Source organism: Octopus bimaculoides, chromosome 5, assembly GCF_001194135.2.
Source record: "Octopus bimaculoides isolate UCB-OBI-ISO-001 chromosome 5, ASM119413v2, whole genome shotgun sequence".
Lineage (NCBI taxonomy): Eukaryota > Metazoa > Mollusca > Cephalopoda > Octopoda > Octopodidae > Octopus > Octopus bimaculoides.
Genome location: NC_068985.1, coordinates 41,982,159 through 41,990,639, shown reverse-complemented (window position 1 = coordinate 41,990,639; position 8,481 = coordinate 41,982,159). Strand labels below are relative to the sequence as shown.

Genomic DNA, 8,481 nt, shown 5'->3' with positions numbered 1-8,481 from the left:
GAGGTAGTTTCCTGTGGCTGGATACCCTTCCTATGGCCAATTCCTATTTGCTTTGCAATTAAGATATTCTTAATTTGCTGATCTCCATACATTGAAATCAACAAACCTGCCAAACTATAGGGTGCACTATTAACAGCTGATCTAAATAAACATAGTGGTTATTAAATTTAAAGGGTAAATTTAGTAACTACAACATAGGGATACACAACATGTTTAGAAGCAGCTAGATAGTTTTAAGGAAGAACTATTTTAAGCTCATTTTCCATGTTGTTATAAGTTGAACAGTTAGACAAGATCTGGCAAATCAAAGACTATGTCTTGCTCCAATGTTTCAGTTTTGGCCTACTTTTTAAGGCTAGATGCCCTTCATAACACCAACCACTTCATGGAGTTGCCTTGTAACTCTCAAAACTAAAGAGTCTATGACTGAAAGGTGAAAAAAAAAGAGAGAAAGATTGATAACTTTAGGTAAGTTGTTGATGGAAGTTAAAGTATGATGGGTGGAACAGATTTATTGTGTGAGGGTGGTAGTGAAGAGAATAATAGAGACAATAATGTTAGGGAAGTAATGAAAGGGAAAAATCAGTGTCAGGGGCTAGTGAGAAATGACAAGGATAGGTGATAGGGTTAGTTGAATTGAGGAGTCCAATGTTGCCAAGAGTAATAGCGTCTTCAACATTTTTCAGCATTAGAAAGGGCATACAGTTATAAAAACCCTACCAAAATAGACAGTAAAGCTTGGTGTAGTCCTCTGGCTTGCTAGCTCCTGTCAAACTCTCCAACCTGTGCCAGTATGAAAAACGAACGTTAAAAGATGATGATGACGACTTACTTTGGCTACTATGCTTTCAAAGCACACACCTATGTCGCAAAAAAATGTCACCTACGAAGCAAAAGATATTGATTGTTGACTACTAAGGACTCATCTGAGCAGTTGAGACAATCAACTTCTTGGGTGTTTTTCATCAGAACACCTGTGCACCTTTCATATATAAAGGCTACCTTTGCTGTTAACCTGCTCATGATCCCACTATTCCTTAGATATCCAGTTTTGATTGGACACATTGTATGGACACACTGCTTTTCTGTATACCAAGCACTGACATTAGTTTTTGTAGTGTTCTTCCTTTTTTATGATGATATAATTTTGAAGAAATTTGGTTGGTTATTTCTAACTTGCATAGAACTACACCGAAAGCTTTCCATTCATTTTTATGTATGTTAGGTACAACATTCCTTATTTTCAAGGCAGTAGAATATGATCTGTTGGAGATCTGACTACTATTTTTAGCAGTCCAATCTACCTTATAGCAGCTCCATTAGTAGTTCTATTAGTTGTTACTCTTTAGTCCCAGGTTAGTTAAATCCAATGAAATAACCCTATCATAGAAGGGTTTCAAGTCACATTCTATTTTTTTTTTTTTTTTTTTTTTTTGTATAGCAGCAATTCTTTAAAATTGAAGGATATATGATTTGAGGGTGATTCGGCTGCTATTGCTATCAATTCTGTCATTGATTAACATGCAGAGTTCCCTTATTGCTGTTCAGACTCAGGTTCTGTCTAATAGAGCAAATTTATGATAGAAGAGGTTCCAGTTCTAATCATTTTCTCTTTCTGTATATCAGTGACGATAGTGTGCTCAAAATATCCTTCCTTTTATAGAGACTGCAACGTGTGATCTTAGGAATAATTTTATAATTGATAAAATTATAAGCACTTGATCCAAAATCAGACAACTCTAGCACTGGTAATTTTATCGGTTATAAAATTATTCGCAAGAACTTTTCAGAATTACTATACATAACATATTAACATCATTTTATTTCAAAAATTGGACTGTGAAAGTCTTGAACCATCAAAGACTAAGGGATTTAGTTTTATATATATGTAAAATGTATTAGCGATTTCACAGCAATGCAATATAGATGTTGATCTTTGACGTCAGCATTTTATTCAGAACTGAAAAGGAAATATTTTCAATTCAGGGGACGTAATCTTTATACGCAATAGTGATAAATTATCTCCCCATTATCTTATTGGTTATATTCTGCGCTTATACTACACACCTAAGTACATTGATATAACTAATGGGTTTTACCATCTGTATGAATCACACAACCAGTATATACTGTATGTATAGATCACATATCAACACAGGGAGCATCTACCTGCACGCACGCACGCGCACACCCACCCAAACAACACAAAGGTGAGGTTGTACATACAAGAAAATACACATATGCAGACATGGATACTTAGATAGGTTTCGGCCACAGTGGTCCAGCCCATAGCTAACTTAATAGTACCACCTGGAAAAGACATTTAGCAATGTATTTTTGTATAGTTATTTTCAGGCATCATTGCCCATTCGATTAAAGAGTTATTGTTTGCAGCAGTATACCCCGGGTGTAAATGCTTTATCTGGAATTTGTTGGTGATATTCAACCAGGAACTTTTTGAAAGTTATGAAATCTTATTCCTCCTTTATATGTTTTGGAATGATGTTAAAAGGAGCAGGTCCAGTTGAGTAGAAGTAGTTCTGTCTTAATGTTGTGGTGTGTTGAGAGCACGATTTCTGTAGAGGACGCATGGCACGGGAACCAAGCCTTGGGTGGATTTTAAAAGTAATACCGATATCATTTGGGCAATACTGTCAGAACAATTTCCACATCATACAAATAATAAAGCGGTCTCAGCGGCACTGGAGAGAATACAGTTTGAGATCCGCAAGTCGATCACAGTAATTAAGACCAGATCTCTGAGGTGCTTCAAGCATTTTAATATTCTGGCTTGTGTAGGGAGACCATAGCAGACAACAGTACTCAAGGTGAGGGCAGGCAAAGGTATAAAAAAGAAGGATAATGGTTGGAGCATCTCTAGACTGGAAAGTCATGAGGATCCAGGAGCACACACTGCGGGCCAAGTCAACTTTCTTGCTTATGTGGACACTCCATCAAGTTATCGTCGACAGTCACACCGAGGTCCCTAGTGGTGTATCTCTATTCATCTAAACTGCATACAAAGTAATATATGTATATAACTGTGTAGGTGCTTATAAGTTGCCACTTATCCACAGGTACATATTGAGCCAATATTGTCATATATCGATGTGTCTACACATATATTTTACACTTGTATATCTCTATGTTTACAAGTATATGTGGATACCCTCAGTGCCACACATCTGCATGGATACTACTGCATACTTGTGCATACAATGAGCATGCATGTATACACAAGGGTGTGAATAGACATACATCTATAAATCCCATGTGTCTACAAATACACAGACTTCTATATATGCACAAACATATATAAACACATCACTCATTTGTGAAGCCAAGTGCACTCTAGGGATGTGAAGGTGAGAAAGGTAGAAATCTCATAGTAGTGAGGTGACTGTCAGACAGAGTTGTAGTAAAAAAAAAGGGAGAAGTAAGGTTAAAGATAAATAAGAAAGGATGGATGAAAATATATTCAATAAAGTTGAACCTTATACAAAAAGCCAGCCATTTCAAAAGAGTAAATTGCAACACCACAAGAACAGAAATAGACACAAGAATATATGTTTTACCCCTAATTCTCAACTTTTTAGCACTAATAGATAGACACTTCCCCATAAACCAGAGACATAGAAAATTATTCAACATAGCATTAAAACTGGCTATAGCTCAACCTACAAAAGGTAAAACTACCTATCAAGAACCCAGACAACCAACACTGAGGCCCCATGCAACTTCAAAAACCAAGCAATAAGCTCATTACATTAGTCATGCAATGCACAAACAGTGATACACAAAGCAGAAACACCTACCACAGGTCCTACCTCCAAGTTTTGGAGGTAGGACCTCCACAAATGATAGCTAAAATGACAGACACATTGAAGGAGCAAAATAACAACCACATTGCTATATTCAGAAATACCAAAATGTCACATCAAGTTATATCTGGGGCTTAAAAGTCAGTGACAAAGAATACAATATAAAGTGAACAATATTAGAAAGGCAAATATGTGCTATGCATAGTAGAAAGTAGATTTCTGCGCATGCACAAAGATGTATAATATAAATGTGTGTGTACATGCACTATCTGATATATATATATATATGTGTGTGTGTGTGTGTGTGTATATATATAAGTTCAAAAATGAAAAACGACAAAAAACAAAGCGAGGACGTAATACAGATTGTGTTACTGGACGCTCAACAAATGAAAGACAGAAGATGGAATATACGAGAATATATTATTAATCGCAACAATTGTTTTGACACATCTAGCATCAACTCCTCTTGTGGGACACACAAAAACTGGTTCAGGAGTATCCGGTGGTGTAGACGTATCTCATCGGGTGATAAATAAATAAAAAAACTCATTAAAATGACTGTTCCATAATGCAACTTTCCGTTTTGTAGGGAGAAAAACAGCCACATGGAGGAAAATTCTTCATTATATATATATATATATTTCACAGAATATCCTGGGTGCATTTTATCACAGTACCAGCATTAGTGAAGTTACCTTGCAACCTACATAACAAAAGGAGACCCCCACTACTCTATGTTGTCTCTGTTCATACAGGTCAAATTGCAAAAGGTGAAGAAAGTGAGAGTATGAAGGAAGAAACAAAATAATTTAGGTGACAGCAATGATAGTATAAATGAGCTGAGAGAAAAGAACTGGATACAAGAGGAATCAGTTGCAATATGGAAGAAAGAAAACTGCACTGACATGTTCATATGGATGATGATACCATGATACTTGCATAAAGAAGTGTTGAGTTCTCCAAGTGAATGGAATCTGAGGAACAAACAGACCCAGAAAGACATGGGATGAAGTGGTGAACACTGATTTCATGATGTTGCATCTCCCAAAAGAAAATGACAAAGGACCATATATGGTGCTGGAGAAGACCTTATCATAGGTGCAAGAATAGTTTAATGCACATTAAAATAGGAACTATATCACAAGTTGGAATATATATATATACTGGGACCTGTCATCATTTTCATACCAACTATGTTTCCTGTTCTCCCTTCCTTGCCTATCCAATACTCTGTCATCTTTCTATTACCTTTCTCCTATTTATTGCACCTTTATCCACGGAATGAGAGAAATACTAGAGCTGTTTATACTCAATCCTTATCTCTGCCAACAACTAGTTCTCTCTTGTAATTTCTTCCTCTCATCATGTTGCTTGAGTAACAAGAGATTGCTTCAGACCTGTTAATAACCAATACACTCCTTACTAGCCAACACTCTTTCTCTTTCAAATCACTTTATTGGCACTCATCATTCTCTTACCAGGTAACATTACCCTCATATGCTGGTTTCACTGACACTTATCACACCAAAACACATACTATCTCTCCTACTAACATTTAGTACATCTTTCATTTCTCTGATACACCCCACTTCACTCACTCTCCTTCAGTCTCTTACAGTTGCCATCTAAACAATTCATTATGCATGTTCTCTTTACCAGCTAATGTTATACTGCTTACTTCCACTTTCTCTCCTTCAGGTCACTTAACTTTTACAACAATCCCACAACTAACCATTTTACAGCTCTCCATCACTCATTCTCTTCCATTACCCCCTACAATTACTGTTTCATTACATTTTACAAATACTAGTACTATCTCCTTCATTTCCCCTTTTCTCCTTCCTCTACAGACCATCATACTCTTCCACTTTTCTCTCTTTCATTCTAGTTCTTCTTTTGCAATCGTCTTGTACCCTTCTTTTAGTTAAATTGCTTAGTACAAATGGAGACAATGTAGAACAGTAAGAACCCTCCTTCTGTTTTGCAGGATACAAGGCAACAGCATTAGTACAAATATCACATAAAATATATGCAGTAAACTTCCATAAAACTGTACTCTATACCATCAAAAATGGTTGGGGAGCAGATGGAAACGGTAACAAAGAACTCATTAGTCTTGTCTAGACCAGGAGATGACAATACTAATCTCGTGCTGGTACCACTATAAATTGTACCCATCACCAACCTTTTTACAGTTAAAAAGGTTGGAGACTGGAAGGGCATCAAATGCAGAAATGAAACGTCAGCAAGACTGGGTTCTCCTACCGTCTATGAGAGCAATGGGTCCCAATGAGGTCTTGCACTTGAATCCATGCCAGTATGGGAAGTGGAAGTAAAATGGGTCAAACCCTTTAGTTTGACAACTATTACACTATTTTTTCTTTCTCGGGTCAAACCCGTTTGACTGTAAAATGAAAATAACGCACACATACATACATATATATATCACCCAGCATTTACCATATCACATCGTTTTACACTCGTGGGATCCCAGCATTACTCTATTCATCTTCTCTCGAGTTTCATCAACTGTGGTTTAAAAGCTTAGGAGTTGTTTGAAACATTAAAATTATTAAAACACCATTATATTACAACTGTGGTTGTTATCTTCAGAACAGTTAGCAACACTTTCACCAACTACAGTAATCCCTCGCCATATCACGGTTTATTATTTAAGCTTACGTCGATTCCTCCGTGGTGTTGTTTTGTATTTATAAAATATATACAAATTATAATTATTTTTTTTAAATGGGCGAAGGTAAAGAATACGGATAATCTTCCAGTTTAGGGAGGTAAAAAAGTAAATAAAAATACAAGGGAAATAACTTAACGTCTTACTAGTATTATCCGTACTACTCTGAAATGTGTTTTTTTTATAGCTGTTTATAAATAAATCACACACGTGATTGAAGTTAACTGTGTATATATATAAATCACACACATGATTGAATATCATAGTACCGGCTGCACAACAACTTATGGTAATATTCCAGTATAGGAAAATAACGGTCAAACTAAAGCGTTTCACCCGAGCTCAAAAAAAGATTAGTGTAATAGGTGTAAAACTTGCTGTGAACGAATATGAAGAAAAAATGCGCGCTCGCAGACGGGTGGGTGGGGAGATTACGGATAATACTAGTAAGACGTTAAGTTATTTCCCTTGTATTTTTATTTACTTTTTTTACCTCACTAAACTGGAAGATTACCTGTATATCTTACCTGTTATGCTATAGAAATCAATATTTAGTGTGAAAATATATTTACTCACACCAAATCTCCGTGAAAACATACAAAAACACATTATCGTTATTCTCCAGAGTCAAACAAGTTGTAGCGGAAACGGAAGTATGGTATCATGTGACAAATGTAAACACACCGCTCTCTAGTAAATAAAACGAAGAATGTGCAAATATGTGTTTTGTTTTTTTTTCCCGCTGTTTATAAATAAATCGCACACGTGGTTGAATATCATAGTTTCTTATGTGAAAGATCGAAAATGCCACGTGGAAGACCGGCTGCACAACTTATTGTTCCTGAAAACGAAATCCTCACTCGTCAATTAATATTAGAGGAGTGTTGGAATATGAGTGAATTATCCAGCAGTTCAAGATACAAAATGTTGGAATGATGTGCGCGCCGTCGGCTTATTAGGAATAAGTTTACCTGCGAAGATTGTTTAGTACCATGCGGACTTGTTACACGCTCTGACAGAATTGATGGCAAAGAATGGTACTGTAAAAATTGTAAACACAAGAAATCTGTTCGTTACAGTTCATTCTTTGAAAGGAGTCATATTCCACTGTTCAATCTCGTATTGCTTATTTACTGCTGGTGCAAAGACATGCAAAACCTCATTATAGACGAGTGTTCTGTTAGTCACACTACCGCGGTAGAATGGCTTCAGAAAAGCCCCGTGGAAATTGGTGGTGCTGATAGTAATTATCAACATGAATTTGTGTGGCGGAATTCAACCCCAAAAGGAAAAACATTCGTTTATTTTTTGGTTGCCATTTCCGAAGTTGAGTAGGTGAATTTCTAGAACCGCATGCTGACTCTCACTCGGCGAGGTCGTGTTCATTGAAAATAGATATATTTTGATGAAATTTTCTACAGTGCAATATATTCAAACATCTGAAGCATAACTGTAGAAAATTTCATTAATAAATATCTATTTTTAATGAACATGATCTCATTGATTGATGGTCAGCATGCAGTTGTAGAAATTTATCTGTTGAATTTCATTATCATTTCCATCGACAAAGTTCTCTCCATGCACAGTTTCTTTTCTGCCTGTTGTTTGACTCCGTTCTTTCGGGTACTTCTGCAAACCATTTCGTTTCCGTTTTGGAAAAAGAAAAAAAAAAACATTTAAAACTTTTATAAGAAAAAATTCCGTCGCATGCTGTTTTAGGAAAAAAAACAAAACACGTGTGTGATTTATTTATAAACAGCTAATTTTGGCACTATCATGCTTTTAGCTTGTCAGAAGTGAAAGTGCTCACTGCCTGCTAGTGAAGTATCTGTCTGCCTGCATGCCTGTTGCTGGCCTGTCGATTCTTTGGCTACTGACAGCTAATACCATGACTGGCCGGAGCGAGTTATATGTCTGTCTGTCTCTCTATCTATCTATCTAATACTCGGAAGTTCGCGCGTCCGT

The 8,481-nt window shown here is 36.3% G+C and overlaps 1 long non-coding RNA gene across 1 annotated transcript in view; it reads right to left on the bottom strand.

Moving 5' to 3' along the window:
- LOC128247916 (uncharacterized) overlaps window positions 1–8,481 on the bottom strand; it is a 14,613-nt gene that overhangs the window by 2,907 nt on the left and 3,225 nt on the right. Inside the window, exon 2 of the long non-coding RNA XR_008264260.1 lies at window positions 7,093–8,145. This is a non-coding gene — a long non-coding RNA (uncharacterized LOC128247916). The remainder of the gene's footprint in view (window positions 1–7,092; window positions 8,146–8,481) is intronic.